A 19,450-nucleotide genomic window follows, 5' to 3' on the forward strand; every position below is an offset into this window, starting at 1 on the left:
GTACAGTTACAAATGGTTAAGATGACAAATTTTATGTTACGTGTTAGATACCACCATTAAAAATAAATTTTAGGGGCACCTGGCTGGCTCAGTCCAAAGAGCATGAGACAATTGATCTTGGGGTTGTCAGTCTGAGCCCCATGTGGAGTGTAGAGATTATTTAAATAAATAAAACGTTAAAATAAGATAAATTTTAAAAACAGTATAACGGGGGAAATGGGAGGGAGAAGTCGGCTACAACCACGACACTACTTCACAAAACAGCAATGAAACGGTGACTAAGTTCGTGAATGAATGATTACAAGGTAAAGCACTCAAGAAATTTGCTAATATTGTCTTTAAGAACACCACTTAAGCAATTCATCATAACTGACAAATTATAATGTAGCTTTTTTTTTAAGTTTATTTATTTTGAGAGAGAGAGAGCACACAGGGTAGGGGCGGAGAGAGAAAGAGAGAATCCCAAGCAGGCCCTGTGTTGCCCACAAGAAGTCCAACACAGGGCTTGAACTCACAAACTGTGAGATCATGACCGGAGCCGAAACCAAGAGTCGGACGCTTAATGGACTGAGCCACCTAGGCGCCACAATAATGTAGTTTTTAACATGAGACTTCATGTAAGTATAAGAGAAAAATCTCTTCCTTTGGATTAATTTTTCTCTATCTGAGAAATCCTTTGGGAAGACACAAAAAGCTTATCTTTCATTTTTAGCATATGAATAAACAAAAGGAAATAAAAACAGCAAGGCTTAGTATCTTTCATTTCTCATTTTAATCTTGCTGAAAAATATTTAATTATTTGCATAAAAACCCAAATCATTGCAAGCAAAATTTTTAACAAACTGATTGTGGTGTTGATTGTATGACTCTATACATTTCATGAAAATTAGTGCATGAGTGAGTTTTATGTATGTAAATTATAGCTTAATACAGTTTTTTTAGAAATGTTCTAAAACAAGGGAAACAAAACCAGTATTTCATTCAAACAAGTTCCTTATAAAAAAATTAAAAATCAAATCACCCATCAGTTGCTAAAAATGGGGCTAATCACCTGTTGGAATCCCTCATTACCTTACTATACATTTATGTAGTACTTTACAGTTTTTAAAATCCATCTAACAATTCTGTGAGGGAAGCAAGTTAGCTATCACTACCCTAATACATCAAGTTTTCATGGCTTGCCTGAGAATTTCAGAACTATTAAGTATCTACCCAAAAAGCAAACTCAGTTCAGTTGAACCTCTTTTCAACCTAACCACTTCTTTCCTCCAAATCATTTTAAAATAAATTTCCTACCTACCATCACATTCAGGAAGACTTTGCTCCTTGGAGAGAGCGCTCATAAAGTCATCTAACTTCACCATTCCATTTCCTGTAAAATAAAGACTTTAGATCATGCATTCTTTATATTTTTGCATAAAAGGTAAATTCATAGTTTCATACAACTATGAAAAAAATTACTTCTTCACTTCATCATAATTCTATTTCTCCTTTCATATCCTGTCTCCCTAGATGAGTCTCTGAATTAGGTCAGTTCGTTTCATTTTGATAATTACTCAATAATTTTTAAATACCTATTATAAAGTGCAATGGACTGAGCTAGGTCCTCAATTTTTGATAGATATAGGAAAAAGGAAAGGTGACCATATAGATGGACCATGAGAAACTTAAGGAGTCTATTTCATACCATCATGAAAACCCAGTCAAAATGCTATCCATTAAGACACCTTGACAATACTGACCAATCCTGACAGACCCAAGTGTCCCCATTACTATCAGCTGATCCAATTAACTACCTATTTTTAGATATACACCCTCCACAGTGATCCTACCAATCCTGATAAGCAACATGAAAGGGCTCAATAATTTTAGTAGCACCTACACCTTAGGTTTTTTTTTTTTTTTTAATCTTCTTTCCCATTTGCCTTAGCTAAGAAATTTTGCTCAGGTTCTAAGAATTCATTTCTAACATATTCCCAAGTCAGTCTTTCCCCAAAATGTTGCCTCTGCCCTCTCCTCAGCTGAACTTCTGTTGTGGATGGGTCTTACTTAATGATAAAACAACTTCTCCAATACAAAAGCTCTTCCTGGAAACTTAAAATCTGCCTTGAACTTAGGCTGGTGACCGGGATATGCTATTTAACATCTAGATGCTAATCATCTGCCTTGATTGGTTAAGTACCATTAGCCCTAAATTCCTAGTTGTAGCACTTCCTTACCATTTTGGAATCTCCGGTTATTTCTTCTTGGATGCTTTAGGCTATTTGCTCAGAGATTTTTGTACCCCTTGGATTTTGTGCTCTTATTGCCTGAACCTCCCTACAACTGGGCCAGCCTTTCCAGTACCTGTCCCATACGGGAAGGCATAGCTAGGGATAGTGATAGAGTGTTACATAACAATTCTGAGATATAAAAGGCCTAGTCCCTCCAAACCAATGCATTAGGGCAGATTTTCCAGGAATTTTTTTTTCCACTTTCCATTTTTATATCTGTTCTTTTAGAATCTTCTTTAGCATGGCCCATTCTGTTCCATTCCTAGTTGAGAACTTACTCCATCATTTAATACTATCCCATAAAAGTATCTAATTTTTTCAAAAAGTTTGGTATTACCAGTCTCACCATTTTGAGTAGTCTTTGCCACAATCTCCTTGAACTCTTTGTCTGATAAAGTAACTCCTATTGAAGGCAAAATGGATTGAAGTTCTTCTGCAGCAATGTAATTTTCTTGGAGTTTATTGATAGCTTCACAGATGTTTTGTAAATATACAAAATGTAGAAGACTATTCAGCCACAGAATTTATGTGTCTTAAGCAATAATTAGCCCCCAAAGTCTTTAGCAATTAGAAAACAAGTTTTATCTAATTATTATTACCTCATATGACTGCTTTTTTCTTCATATTTCTGTTGTAGCTTACATTATACCTAAATATTTCCCATATAGCTCAAACAGAAAACAATCTTGAAGTTCTATAAATGTTTATAAACTACTTGTTTGGAGGAACAGCCTGTTCCAGTGACCCAGCCAATGCTGCTTGGTTCTGATTAAAATATAATGAACGAGTTCAAGAGATCACAACAACAAAGTGTTTTGTCTAAATTCCAGGATTCCAAGCAAACAATGAGAGTTCTTCCCCTTCCCATCATTTTAGGCTACATGTTTTCAGTTCACAATCTTCAAAATCATAAAATCTTAGCAGTAGATACGCATGGCCGTCATGAGTCCCCTAATATCATGCACTGAGATAGGCATAGTATCACTTCTCTGTAATTCCCACCAAAAATGCATAACCTGAACTTACGAAGAAATATAAGGAAAACCCAAAACGAGGGACATTTTACAAATTAACTAGTCAATACTCTTCGAAAGTGTCATGGTCATGAAACTATCCTAGATCAGAGGAGACTAAGGGACACATGACAACTGAATGTAACGTGTGATCCTAGATGAGACCTTGAACCAGGAAAAATACATTTATGGACCAATTGAAAAAAATTGAATAAGGTCTTCAGATGAAATAGTAAATAATATTGTATCAGTGTCAATTTCCTGATTTAGTTCACTGTACTGTGATTATACAAGATCTTAATACCTGGGAAAACGAGATGAAGAGTATATAGAAATGTCTTTCCCTTTGTGTAATTCTTATGATTTAAAAATTATCATAACATGAAAAGTTAAAAATGTTTTTAAAATGTATATCAAATGACAGTCACATTTCAGAAATGCTCAATTACCATCAATTTATCTTGAGAAGTTATACCAGATAAACTATTTCACACTTCTCTTTACAAAGAATATTAAGTATGGCAAAGGTTGGCGACACCAGCAAGATAGATAAGCACTTTCTTCCACAGGCTGCTTCTACCCATGGGCTAAATGCCTACTATTCCACTGTTCCTTTAACAAGTGTTTTAATCTTACTGGAATATAAAGAACTCAGAATTAGGAATGAGGCACAGAGTAATAGTAGTGTATCAGTAAAGGAATCAGAAAGAACATTGTTGTGCCTCCTTAAAAGAGCACATTTTCTGTTCAACTGAGTTGTTTAAAATTTGTATTACTGTGTAAGAACCACTAGTATTTCACTAAGCACTCATTTTAACAATTACCTTCAATATTAAATGCAATAAAAAGATAAGTTTCTTTCAAGAAAATAAACAACTTGAGTAACTTCAGCCAAGGACTATAGGAAGGAGTATTTAATTAAGTTCCAAACACAGGACTTCTGTGATAGAGGTACCACGGAAGGAGGAAACTATATATTGGTTGGAAAACCTTGCTCATCTTTGAGAAAGACCATAAAGCCCTGGGGACCCAAACTGTAAAATAGTAGTTATTTTATCTTTCTTCATATTCCCATGTCCAAAAGAGATGATATCTGAAGCATTATCATATCATGTTGGATATGGATATCATATATTTAAATTACGGAACCTGAACAAAAATTTCACATAGACTCCTTACATATTTAGTTTAAAAATTATAAAATAAGCATTTCCAAAAGAAAACAGGCCCTCTATTTCTAGGGAACTTGAGTGAGTTGAATTAATCTCTGAATAAACTTCTTGGTCAAAGTTAGGCATCTGAAAAAGGGAACACAACCATCTAAAAAGGCACAACTTAAAACCACTGTGTTGTATACACTGATCTATATACCAGAAGTGGTGATTACTCAATAGCACTGACAAATGAAATGCAAACAACTGTCTAATCAATGGTTAATTCAGCTTGTTTCTGTGATGACTCAAGAACTCAAGGACCTATATTTTGACTTACATATATGATACTGACCCAGAGCATTCACTGCAATCTTTTCTTTCGACGAAACCCGTTTTAGGAGGCTGGAATGCCTTCTCACAGCTGGCTTCTGAAGTTTCGGGATACTAAAATTATCACTTTTATCCAGAGACTTTTTGAGGCTTGTAATGCTCTTCAAGCTATGTGACGTAGACTTTGAGTCATGAATTTCAATCTTCTCTGAACTTTTCTTAAAGTTTATGCCATCCTTTGAATATGGTTCCCAGAATCCTGTATCACTGCTATCAACCCCATTTAGGAATTTTTTTATTTGCAAAGGATTTTTTGATCTTTTAAGTTCAAGGTAATCATTATCCTCCATAATTTTATGATATTGGAGGTGTTTTCCATTTAACTTTGGGAATAATGATGGTTCACGTAGTCTGGAAGAGAAACTGCTTTTCATCCTATACTGTGGATAACATTCTGATATATTTGATAACTTTCTGTTTGAGGTAGATTCATCCAAGGCAGATGATTCCATACCTGCTAAGCAAGAGAAACATATTTAATTATTCTATTTACCTGTACCATTTGTAATAGTTTTTAAAAAGTAACAACTAAGTCCTCATGAAAACTATTCAAGAAATTATCAATTGCTTAAATAAACAAAGTTTAAAAAGTTAAATAAGGTTAATATGTTGAAAAACTAACAGAGCTGATAACTAAGACTGAAATATTAACTAGGTTAAATATAATCTTCTGGTTTAATATATTTAAATTCTTTTATCCAAAGCTATTTGAAGTTGCACCAAATCAAAAGTGATAGCCTACTGAAGGTTGTAGTTCTCATTCCCCACTCTGCCAATTTTGAAAGATTATAGGCTAAATATGCCAATACAGCTACAAATCCCTTAGTTATGAGCATACTGAAGTATAAGGAAGTTGGAGTGGGGAAATTTTTATTTATAAAATCAGAATACAGGGGCACCTGGGTGGCTCAGTTCGTTGGGCATCCCAGTTCGGCTCGGGTCATGATCTCACTGCTCATGGGTTTGAGCCCCAGATTGGGCTCTGTGCTGACATCTCAGAGCCTGGAGCCTGCTTCAGATTCTGTCTCCCTCACTCTCTGCCCCTCCCCCACTCACGTTCTGTCTCCCTCTCTCTCAAAAATAAACATTAAAAAAATTGTTTTTCATTTAACATCAGAATACAAATATTTACCCTCCTAAAGATTCTCAGTACTTGTGGGAAAAAATAGTTTGTATATAAAATAACCTCTTCAGAAAAATATTAATACAATGTCCCACTGGGGCTTCCTTTATAAAATTCATCTGATGGCTCAGAATAGTACCTTACATTTGAATAACACATTTTAAAGTATTTCAAATGTTATAATACTTGATTTTATGATAGACTATTATTCTCCTCTTAGAAGTTTAAAATATGTTTGATCATTGAAGGCAAAACTTATAAAACATTGTCTGAAGTTTTCAGTGTGTATAGTGGTAATACATAATAAAATTACAGCTTAACAGAGGGAGGGTAAAAAGATCTATATAAGGGTAAAACTTCTATATTCCACTTGAAGTGGTAAAATATTTATTTTAGCATACTAGAAAAGGTTAAGTATGTATACTATAATCCTTAAAACAACCACTGGAAAAATACAGAGATATAGTGAAAATACATATAGAATAAATTCACATACTAAAAAAATGCTCCCCAAAAAAGAAGGGAGAAAATGGTTGAAAAACAGAGGAAAAAATAGAAAACAAATAATAATATGGTACACCTGGTCTGAATGTATAAGTAATTACATTACATATGATCTAAACACTCCAATTAAAATACAGGAATTATACAAATAAATACAAAAAACATCACCCAACTCTGTGTGGTTTACAAAATACTTCAAAACTGGTGATATAAGAAGGTTAAAAGTAAAAGGATGGAAAATACTTACCATCTAAGCACTAATCAAAAGAAAACTGGAGTTATATTAGAATCAGAAAAAGTAAACTTGAGAGAAAAGAAAATTACCAGTGATCACATACATATTGCATAATGATAAAAGAATCAGCTCACCAAGAAGATAGAACTATTCTAAATGTGAATTCACCTAGCAACAGAGATTCAAAATGCATGAACCAAAACCTGACAAAACTGAAAGGAGAAATAGACAAATCTACAATTATATTTGGAGACAATATTCCTTTCTCTATAACAGAACTAGTAAAAAAAAATCAGCAAGGATTCAGAAGAATGAATAACATGAATTATTATGCATGGGAGTGGGTATGTGATTATTAGTAATATCTATGTCAGAAAAGAAAAATTAATGAAAAAACTTCCACATCAAAGACAAAATTAGAATTCAAAATAAACTTTGAAACGTTCAGGTAATAATAGCAAATTGAACAGCCTTCAAACACTCCATTTAAACTAAGGAATTTTGGGGATGCCTGGCTGGCCCAGTCAGTTAGGTGTCCAACTTCAGCTCAGGCCATGATCTCGCGGTTTGTGAGTTGGAGCCCCACATCAGGCTCTGTACTAACAGCTTGAAGCCTGGAGCCTGCTTTGGATTCTGTGTCTTCCCCTCTCTCTGCCCTCCCCGGCTCGCTCTCTCTCTCTCTCTCAAAAATAAACTAAAGGAATTTTTAAAACATCACAAATCCATAATAACAAAAAAGAAGAGGAAAAGAAACTACTACAATTAAATTTTGGAATCTGGAAAGCTGATGAACTTAGTAGACCTGAAAAGGCTGAACCATAAGGCAGAATGGGGAAAGCCAAGAAGCAACCCAGTTCATAACACAAAAACTCCAAAAGCTCATAAATTAGTAGCATTTAGGTATCTCTAAAAGTGAGGGTAAGAGTGAAGCTAAAAAGAAAGAACTGGTTAAAATCCCTTTAAGTAGTAATTTGATACCTAGGGTCTCTTCACACGGCCAGATATTCACTTTTATCCACTGGGCACAGCCAGTTATTGATCTTCTCCTACTCCAGCAGGAAAGTGACAATTCATCAGAAAGGGTTAAACACAAGGGCTCTGGATTATGGAATACTAAACACAATAGAGGGTAGGAGTATTACCTGCAAAACTCGGAGGGAGGCTTACACTGAATAATGGGAACTTCAGTCTTTCGTCTTATTTAACACCTGGAATTCTATGAAGCAAGGCTATACCTGCGGGAAGGATATTCAAAGTTTCTTTGAACACTCTGACCATCTCAAAAGGAAATATACCCTAAAGACAGTCATATTAAGGGTTTTCCAGGCAAATAGCCCAGCCAGACCACCCGATAGCAGGGTTTCTCAGTCTCAGCAGTACAGGCATTTTGAGACAGATACTTCTTTATTGAGAGAGCTGTCCTGTGTATTGTAGGATACTCAGAAGCATCCCTGGCCTCTCACCACTTGATGCCAGTAATACAGATTGTGATGACCAAAAATGTCTCCAAATGTTTCCAAATGTTCCTGGGGGAAGGGGAAGTTCGGGGCGGGGGGCGGGGGAAATCTCCGAATCATCTCTGGTTAAGAATCATTATCCTACAATGGAACTGGAGAGTGTGATGCTAAGTGAAATAAGCCATACAGAGAAAGACAGATACCATATGGTTTCACTCTTATGTAGATCCTGAGAAACATAACAGAAACCCATGGGGGAGGGGGAGGAAAAAAAAAAAAAAAGAGGCCAGAGTGGGAGAGAGCCAAAGCATAAGAGACTGTTAAAAACTGAGAACAAACTGAGGGTTGATGGGGGGTGGGAGGGAGGGCAGGGTGGGTGATGGGTATTGAGGAGGGCACCTTTTGGGATGAGCACTGGGTGTTGTATGGAAACCAATTTGACAGTAAATTTCATATATTAAAAAATAAAAAAAAAAAAAAAAAAAAAAAAGAATCATTATCCTACAGCTCATAATCAGCTAGTTTTGCCCTCAGTCTCAGAGCTTCCAAATAGCTTTTGAGTTCACCATTCTCAAATATGAGTAGACAACCAAAGATCACCAGACATTTGAGGAACACTCCTAAAATGAAAAACAAACAGAAAAAAATACCTTGGAGGAGACAGAATATGAATGAAAAAGGAAATCTCAAAAGCATTGCAACAGAAGTTCTTAGTTGCAACAGAAGATATTGTTTGTGGAACAATAGAAATGCTCATGAAATAAGAGGAGGATATTATAATAAAATAACAGAGGGGAAAGAAATTATTGGAAATTTAAAAGTACAAATGAAAAACTAAATAGAAGCATTGGAAGATAAATTTAAGGAACTCTCTCAGAAAACATAACAAAGAGTGGCACCTGGGTGGCTCAGTCAGTTAAGCATCCGACTCTTGATTTCGGCCCAGGTCATGATCTCACAGTCGTGAGATTGAGCCCTATGTTGGGTTCTGCGCTGGGTGTGGAACCTGCTTAAGATTCCCTCTCCCTCTCCCTTTGCCCCTCTTCCACTCTCACTCATGAAATAAATAATAAATAAATAAAGCATAACAAAGAGATAAGAGAAAAAGGTTAAAAAAAAAAGGAATCATCCCATTATGTCACATATCCAAATATCAAGAGTTCCACAGAGACAGAAAAAATAGAGGAAAGGAAATCATCAACAAATTATTTTAATTTTCCAGAATCAAAGGACGCTGTATTCAGCACAATCGTTACAAAGAAACTTCTTTCAAGGAGACTTTCAGAAGACTAGAAAATATCCTATATGCTTGAAAAAAAAAAAAATCAGTGTCAAAGTCAAGAGTCAGAAAATTTTGCACTTCAATGGCAATACTGAAAAGTAGAAAACATAGAAAATTATTTACAATCTAGAATTCTGTACCCAAACTATCAATAAAATATGAAGACAGAATCTGTCATAGGAGGAGAGAAGTGAAAAGTCTCCAGCATGTTAATGAAGAAACATCTCAAGATGACAGTTGCACACAAAATGTAGAGGGCAACAAATTCATACTGAAGAACATCAAAATACTCTAAAGAAGATTTCTTCAAGAAGACAAAACTACTAGAATACCTTGTGCAGACAAACTTACGAAGAGGATATTTAGACAGTTGGCAGAGTCTAAGCTTCAATCAGTAATATATATACTTTTTTTTTAAACCAAGCAAATAAGTAAATAAGACAACTCAAAGAGGGAAAAATTGTACAGAAAGAGAAAGCAGCCACAAGATACTTACATGTGGCTCAGCAGTGAATAGTGTGTACATAAATATATTAACATAAATACAGAATTAAAACTTACTCAATTACCCTATGACTATATTAGGAGGATGGATAGGTATGGGAAGTGGATATGGTGGGGACAGGGAAAATGAAACAGAGCTAAATCCTTATTTTTCATATTAAGGAGTTTACTAGGTCTACCCAAAATTTTAAAAAATCAACAAGAAGCAATACAAACATGTTATTTACAGTCATGAAAACAAATATCAGGTAATCAGCTAAAATGTTTGCCTCTGGAGAAACTGAGGAAAGGATCAGGCAAGAGGCTGCTCTATTTGTAGCAAGTTTATTAGAACTATATAATTCTTTTTTCTAATCTTTTTAAATCTTTATTTATTTTTGAGGGAGGCAGAGACAGACTGTGAGCAGGGGAGGAAGAGAGAGAGAGGGAGACACAGAATCCGAAGCAGGTTCCAGGCTCTGAGCTGTCAGCACAGAGCCCAATGCGGGGCTCGAACTCATGAACCGTGAGATCACGACCTGAGCTGAAGTCAGACACTCAACCAACTGAGCCAAATTGAGCTTAAAATTATACACATAGATAATCTTGACCAAAGGATGTCCGGACAGAGAAAGAAAAGGGAGTGACACCATGTGTAATAGGAAGAGATTTTTAAAAACATACTTAATGGAGAAAAACAAAACTAATCATGAATGATACTGAATAATATACTAAAAACAATTTTTAAAAAATGTTTTAATGTTTATTTATTTTTGAGACAGACAAAGCACAAGCAGGGGAGGGTCAGAGAGAGAGAGGGAGACACAGAATCTGCAGCAGCCTCCAGGCTCTGAGCAGTCAGCACAGAGCCTGATGAGGGGCTCGAGCTCACGGACCATGAGATCATGACCTGAGCCGAATTTGGACATTTAACTGACTGAGCCACTCAGGCACCCCTATATTAAAAATTTTTAACTGTCAATGTCAGGATGTCAGAATGACCCACAAATTGCAAATTACATTTTTTTTCTTAGTGTTATTATTTTGTTTTAAAGTTGACTTCATGTTGCAAAATATTAAGGGAAAGATAAAAGAAAATTATGGTAGTTACATAATCAATACTGATTAGGTATATTTAGGATTTAAACTTTTATCTAAAGAGTTAGAGTAATGGGGGGGGGGGGGTGCACACGGGTGGCTCAGTCGGTTAAGCGTCTGACTTCAGCTCAGGTCGTGATCTCGCAGTCTGTGAGTTCGAGCCCCGTGTTGGGCTCTGTGCTGACAGCTCAGAGTCTGGAGCCTGTTTTGGATTCTGTGTCTCCCCCTCTCTTTCTGCCCCTCCCCCGCTCACGCTCTGTCTCTGTTGCTCTCAAAAAATAAGTAAAACATAAAAAAAAATTTAAAAGAGTTAGAGTTAATGGGGTCAGAGAAGGCTTTCAGATTCCATATGATAAAACCTACAAATTAGGATTTAATTTAAAGGCAATTTATTTATAAATAAAACTTGCTGTAGCAACAAGAGCTCACTTACAAAAATCTTCATACTGGTGCTGTAGTTCATCCAAAATAAATAGAATATCTCTAATATCCACCATGTGGTTACCTGTAATAGAAAGAGTAAGTTCAAGTGCTGTTATTTCTTTTTTGAACACAAATCTAGTTTCCATCCCATTCTAATACAAAAACAACACAGAGATGTGTGAAAGTAGGAACAGAGGTTGTGAATAATATCTAGAATTGTTAATAGCTCAGTATACACTGAAACATAAAAGACCATTATTTTCTTTTTCCCTTAATAAAAGAGTTTCCCATCAAAAGAAATTAGTCACATTTTAAGCTCCACAGCTAGGTAATCAGGTTAATATTTCATTCATTTAACAAATAGTGTTTTGAGAATTTACTATAGGTAGAATTTCAAGTTTTAGCTCTTTTGTCTTTCTCACTGGATTGTGAGCTCTTCAAGAGTACAGGATGTCATTTGTTTCCCCAATGCCTAGCAAATTATATACTTCCTAGCACTTAAAAACTAATTTTTTTGAGGGGCACCTGAGTGGCTCAGTCAGTTGAGTGTTTGACTCTTGATTTGGGCTCAGGTCATGATCTCAGAGTTCATGGGTTCGAGCCCCACGCTGGGCTCTGTGCTGACAGTGCAGAGCCTGCTTGGGATTCTCTCTTTCCCTCTCTCTCTGCCTCTCTCCCACTTGCACTGTCTCTCTCTCAAAATAAATAAATAAACTTTAAAAAAATTATTTTTTAAAAATTATTTTTGATAAAACAGGGAGGGGGACAAAACATAAGAGACTTGTAAATATGGAGAACAAATTGAGGGTTACTGGAGGGGTTGTGGGAGAGAGGGTGGGCTAAACGGGTAAGGGGCACTAAGGAATCTACTCCAGAAGTCCTTGTTGCACTATATACTAATTTGGACGTAAATTTAAAAAAATAAAAAATTAAATAAAAAAAATATTTTTGAATGAATAAATATACTAAAGGCTGTAAAGAATCATGCAATGTCTACATTGTGGATAGCAGTAAACCATTTACTTAGCATCTTACACATGTACAGCACTCCCATAATTATAACTTCTACCATTCCTTCCCTTGCCTCTGTCTAAAACCATTTTCCTTCTTGGACAGTGTATGACAGAGAATGGGGTCAGAGACAGTGACCTCAAATAATGTTGTTCCAATTGGACACCCAATAGTTCTTGCCTCCAAATGTCTAACTTCGCTTGACATTCAAGGTGAGAAAGACCAGGTGTTGACTTACCTACTTATAAAAATACTAGGTTTGTTCTTCAGCCTATGCCTAAAAAATCAACTATTCAGTTATAAGCATAAGCAAAGACCCTGAAAAGAAGATGCCAGTTTTTAATGTGCCTTTTGAGTCCAAGAATTATTATATACACTATGGTTTTGGTGTTGGGTAAGATTGATTCATTCTGCTTCTTTGAAAATTGGTAAGCTATGTCAGGTCCAGGACTTTAAATCACTGCAAAGCAAGTAAGTATTTGACCCAACCAAAGAAGTGCTACACCAATTGATGTTAAGTTGCCTTCTGATTAGAACTGCTTCTCACATTCTGGGGTTTTTTTTAATTATTTTTAATGTTTATTTATTTTTGAGAGAGACAGAGACAGAATGCAAGTGGGTTGGGGCAGAGAGAGGGGGAGACACAGAATCTGAAGCAGGTTCCAGGCTCTGAGCTGTCAGCACAGAGCCTGACGTGGGGCTCGAACTCACGAGCCACGAGACCATGACCTGAGCCGAAGTTGGACGCTTAACCGACTGAGCCACCCAGGCGCCACTCTTACATTCTGTTTTTTTATTTTCTTGGTATTTATTCTCATTCTGTTCTTGATTGTGGTTCTAACACCCCAGTGAACTTCTGGAACTTCTGTAGAGTCCATATCCCAAGTTCTTAGATCAAAGCATAAGTCCTAAAATAATTCAAGGCTTCAACCCTCAAACTCGTGAATTTGATCAGTGTAAAGTTTCTGTTGGATCATCCAAAAATTAATCCAATGGAGAAGGCTGTATTGTTTATATCTGGTCTCTACTTAAAGAACTCCCCTTTCTGGAAAGAGGTCCAACATTGACCAGTGAGCATGCAGTAGCCAACCATGTATAGATTTACTAGCTCTCGCTCAAATTTATTCCTTCTTCTATGCAATGACAAATACTTCTCACACACATCTAAGACAAATACTACCCATTTATATAGTCTCTGGTGGCCAAATAAGCATTACAGAATCTGAAATTACTATTTTGACCCCTATCTAGCTTATCAAAACCTCAATGAATAATTCCTGGTTGAGACTGAGACAATCAGTACAGTTACAGGTAGCATTTACTTCATAAGAGAAGTTCAAAACAGCTTCCCACTCTTACATTTGTCCTTCTGGAGGAAGCTCATATTGGAACTTTCCTTTCCATTCAACCTGGAAAATGTAACTATCTAATGTGAAAAAAAAGTATCCTAATCATCAAAGTCATATTCAAGGCAACATTACTTTGAAGGTGTTAAATGACTATTAACACATTTCCATAATCTCCACAATAGCTCCACAATATCAGAGACCTTCTCATCAAAAATCGCACTAGTTACTACTTTTCACCCAATTCAATTACTAGATCGGTAAATACCACGAGAGAAAAAACTACTGCACCAATATCCTATCTCAGAAACCAAACTACCAGAACTGTCATCAAGTGATTTTCCATATTCCTCTTGCCAGATCTTAATGAAGCAAATGCTTATTGGACTTCCTTGCAAATTCCAGCAGCATTCCTCTTCATCATGCATACTCATGAAGATATTCTCCATGTTATCAGTACTGCTCCAAAAAACCAAACCAAATACAAAAACAAGATGTTAAAACAGTACCTATATTGGGGCGCCTGGGTGGCGCAGTCGGTTAAGCGTCCGACTTCAGCCAGGTCACGATCTCGCGGTCCGTGAGTTCGAGCCCCGCGTCAGGCTCTGGGCTGATGGCTTGGAGCCTGGAGCCTGTTTCCGATTCTGTGTCTCCCTCTCTCTCTGCCCCTCCCCCGTTCATGCTCTGTCTCTCTCTGTCCCAAAAAAAAATAAATAAAAAACGTTGAAAAAAAAAAAAACAAAAAAAAAAAACAAAAAAAAACCAGTACCTATACCAGGGTGCTACGACTTCTACTAGCAGGATAACCGACTTATATCACTCCTTACTTCAAAATTCTGTTACAGAAGAATCCATATCTCTTACCGGGGTAACCCAAAACTTTTGGCAGTCTGAGGGTGTCCTTTCCTTTAATGTTTAAGTAAAATAGCCCCGACCCCACACCATACATTATATGAACAGCAATCAATACTCCCTCCAAAATTTGAAGATTCCTGAGTGTTTTATACTCTGGCAGTTGATTTTCGTTTTTTCTATTCCCGTGGACTCCTGATCTCTCTCACATTATCACATCCTATAGGTGCTATCTTCTCTCCACCCCAAGCCTACCTAACACAGAACCTACAGACCCTTTTCCTTTAAATCCACCCACCACATGACTAACACAAGGCTATTGTATATAACCAACTCTTACTAGATAACTTGAAATTAATGAGAGTAAGGGATTTCTTTATAGCACAGCAAGCACTACATAGTATTGTCCTAAAGTTCTACAGCCACTCTCTATTGATTGCTAGACCCCCATCCAATCTTAGGTTCCCTCAGTGTTCCTCTTCCAGCTGCCGATTAGCCACTGTTGTATTCTAAGTTCCTGTTGTTGTCTTATATAGAGTACTTTACCTTACCTTTTTGCTCAAACTAGGTATCTCCCAATAGGCTTTAGCTCTCATAATCAAACATACCTGTTAAAATGATTTTCCTAGTCAAAAGACAAGGACCTCCCCTATGAGGAATTTTACCTTAAGTCACAACCAGGTTATTAAAAATGACAAAATGAAAAAATCTTATTCTCTCTGGTTGGAGGAGATGGAGTGAAGGGTGAGACTTATTAATTCATTCAACATATATTTGTTGAGCAGTTAATATGTGCCACAAGCACTGTATGGAGTACTGAGGATACAATATTGAGCAAAAGTACACATGATATCTGCTTTCTTGGTATTTAGTCTTATTTGAGATACAGATCTTCACAAAACCATAAGAAATAGGGGTACCTGGGTGGCTCAGTCGGTTGGGCGTCTCATTTTGGCTCAGGTCGTGATCTCGTGGTTTGTGAGTTCGAGCCCCGCATTGGGCTCTGTGCTGACAGCTCAGAGCCTGGACCTTGCTTCAGATTCTGTGTCTTCCTCTCTCTCCCTGCCTCTCCCTCACTCACACTCTGTTTCTCTATCTCTCTCAAAAATAAACAATGAAAAAAATTTTTAAAAATATAAGAAATAAAAATTGCAACTGTGATTAGTGCTGTGAGAGTGTATGAGAACTTGACCTAGTCAGAAAAGTCATGGAAGCATCCTTAAAGAATAGAGTGGAGTTTAGATCCAAAGTATGAGTCGTAATTCACTAGGAGGGAAAGAATGCTCCAGGAAAAGAAAAGAATATATGTAAAGGCTATGGCAGGAGGAAGCCTGGTATATAACTGAAACTCTAAGAGGGCACAGTAAGCAAAGCAGAATGTGGTCTGAGATGACGCTGGAGATCTAAGGTAAAGGCCAGACATTGCAAGTCCTTGTACGTGACCTTAAAGGGCTCTTCATCCCAAGAAGTATTATTAGAGTTTATGCAAGGAGGTAACATGATCAGATGTGTGGGGTTTTTTTATTTTTTTATTATGTTTATTTATTTTTGAGAGGGGAGGTGGGGCAGAGAGAGAGAGGGAGACAGAATCTGAAGCAGGCTCCAGGCTCCGAACTGTCAACACAGAGCCCAACATGGGGCTTGAAACCACAAGCCTGAGATCATAACTTGAGCCAAAGTCGGACACTTAACTGACTGAGCCACCCAGGCGCCCCACAGATGTGTGTTTTGAAAAGATCATTCTGGCCATAGTGTTAAGGGGGATAAGACTGGGTGTGGGTGGGGGCACCTGGGTGGCTCAGTCGGTTGAGCGTCCGACTTCGGCTCAGGTCATGATCTCACAGCTCGTGAGTTCGAGCCCCCCGTTGGGCTCTGTGCTGGCAGCTCAGAGCCTGGAGCCTGCTTCGGATTCTCCCTCTCTCTCTGCCCCTAACCCACTCGCATTCTGTCTCTGTCTCTCTCAAAAATAAATAAACATTAAAAAAAAAAAAAAAAAAAGACTGGATGTGGGTGGACTTGTTAGGATGAACAGTGATGGTCCTAAGGAAAAATTATGGTAACTTGGACTAAGGAAATGGTGGAAAATAGAGAGATTTAAGAGATATCTAGAAGTTTAAAATAATAGTAATTCACAACGGTTGCATGAGGAGAACAGAGAAAACAAGAGTTGTCAAGGATAATTCCCAGGTTTCTGCTTCCTATTTCTTGAGACTATTCTAGTGCCAATGGGTTCTATTTAATTCCTACAACAATCTATGAAATCAGCATAATTTTTCAGTTTAGCTCCCCAAGTACAAAGCCTAGAAATCCAGACCAGAATTCCATAAGCCAAAAAAAGAAAAAAAAAAAAAAAAAAAAAAAGCCACAGTGGTTTCATATGTAATTTCTGTTGCTTCTGGTAGAGCATGCCCTAAAGGCTATTTAATAATATGACTTGAGATTAAGCTTTAAAATCCCTATTTTATGGGCATCTTTATGCTCCAGAACATCCCTCCACTTATGTCTATCAACCCAGAACTCACCATAAATGACTACCTACTAAAATCCATGCAGCCTGGTTCTATCTTCACACTACATCCCAGCCACCAAAGACCCCCTAAAAGCCACCACTGACAAATGACAAAAACCTGTGGAAGCCCATGGAAAAGGATGCCATGTCTGATAATGTTCCTGCCATATTTACACAAACTGTTCCCTCAGTCTAAAATGTCTTTCTCATTCTTCATTACCACCTTCAACCAACTAACCCCTATTGATCCTTCAAGATTTAGCTCAGACATCACATTCTCTGATTATCTTTCCCTGGTGTTTCCAGTATACATTTGCAGCCTAACTACATTCTGTAACAGTATTTGCTATATACGACATTAAATTTTCATTTTATTTGACTCTTTCCACGCTAGAATGTGAACTCCTTTGGAAAAAGAAATGTGTTCTATTCATCTCTGTATCACCTTGCATAGTTCCAAGCACAGTAGATATTAAATGACTGACTCATTAAATACATGGATAATCAATGAATCAATCATTTATCAATCCATTATTATCAGACACCCCTGGTGACATATAAACATGTAATACAAAACATCTGCTAAATATATTCATAATGTTTTTTTAAAAATCTACATTTTGCAAAGAGTAACTGAATAGCATGAGAAGATTGTGTAATCAAAGCTATCTAATAAAGTTAAAAATTCAAGAAATTTAGGTCTCCTAATTTGTGAAGCCAATGCCCTTGACATTAAAGAAACCATCTCTCCACAAACAAGAAATGGAAAAGAGAGGAAAGTTTGAAAAGAAAATAAATACATTTTTCTCTTAGATTTTTATCAAACATACCAAAATCTAATAATTTTAGAAATTTCTCATTTAATTTTTCTAGACTATCTCTTACCACAGACACCAGTAAGCAACATTGATAGGTGGCAAGAGGTAAGAATCAAGAAGGAGAGATAAAGGATGAATCAGAGCACTGATATCCAAGAAAGGTATATTTACATAGTAATTCAAATAACTCACTGTCTATACTAGCATGTTTTATCACTTCCTGGAAAAGTTTCAGGAATTACAGGAATATCCATGCTATCCAAAACAGCAGCCAGTTCATCAGTCGCAACTCGACCACTTTTTATCCTACAGAAAATCTTCAAGGCATTCTGGAATGCTGCAAAAATATAATAAACAAAGAAGTTATTTTATCATGAGAATCAACAGCTTTTCTTGGAGGGGCTGATTTTGTGTCAACAGCCTACCAGGGTACAATACCTTTACATAGGCATAGGGTTTTCTAAAAATTTACCTGCAAGTAGGCATTTGCCCAATTCCATTTGCCCAATTTATATTAGGACCACATTCCTAATATAAAATGTAATATTTGCTATTATCACTATTGATATAATATTAGCAAAGATAGGTGGTATTTATTGAATGCTATCTATATGCCAAACATTGTGCTAAAAGCTATAGGCATTGTGCTAAAAAGCTCTGGATTATCTGATTATTCTGTATTCACCGCTTAGTTAAGCCTTGTAACTAAAATAATTTCATATCTATCAGTGGTATAATCTATAATAGCAAGGCAGCTTAATCTAAAATTTGAGGGCATCATTGTTTTAAAATGTAATTTAGAAAAAATAGTGTAAAAGAAAGAACAGAATAGATGCAAAATTTCTCTTCAGATTTTTTATATTACAAAGAGTTTAGCAATGGTTTAACCACTATTTAAAGGTCTTCTATTTCTCCACAGAAACTTCATTTTCTTATGCTAACAGTCCTTAACATCAAAAATGAATTGGAAAGATTTGCAACAATATGGATAGAACTAGAGTGTATTGTGTAAGTGAAATAAGTCAGTTAGAAGAAGACAAATATGTTTTCACTCATATATGGAATTTAAAAAACACAACAGATGAACATAGGGGAAGGAAAGGAAAAATAAGATAAAAACAATGAGACTCTTAAATACAGAGAACAAACTGAGGGTTGCTGGAGCGGAGGTGGATGGGGGATGGGCTAAATGGGTGAGGGGTATTAAGGAGGGCACCTGTTGGGATGAGCACTGGGTATTATATGTAAGTGATGAATCAGTGGATTCTACTCCTGAAACCAATACAACACTGTATGTTAACTAATTTGACTTTAAATAAATAATTTTTTAAAAATGAATTGGACAGAACACAGTTAAATGAAAATATTCATATTAATGAGAGAATTTTCCCTAAACAGATGTCCTCCTTAAAATCTAAACAGATTGATACCTGTGTCCTAATGCTAAATTTAAGTGATCCTCCGACTACCGCACCCCTT

The 19,450-nt window shown here is 36.5% G+C and overlaps 1 pseudogene; it reads right to left on the reverse strand.

The window, feature by feature from the left end:
- LOC144615316 (EF-hand calcium-binding domain-containing protein 13-like) overlaps positions 1-19,450 on the reverse strand; it is a 98,920-nt pseudogene that overhangs the window by 47,223 nt on the left and 32,247 nt on the right.

The sequence above is a fragment of the Panthera onca genome (assembly GCF_046562875.1).
Source record: "Panthera onca isolate mPanOnc1 chromosome E1 unlocalized genomic scaffold, mPanOnc1 haplotype 2 h2.Chr16_ul_11, whole genome shotgun sequence".
NCBI classification, from domain to species: Eukaryota; Metazoa; Chordata; class Mammalia; order Carnivora; family Felidae; genus Panthera; species Panthera onca.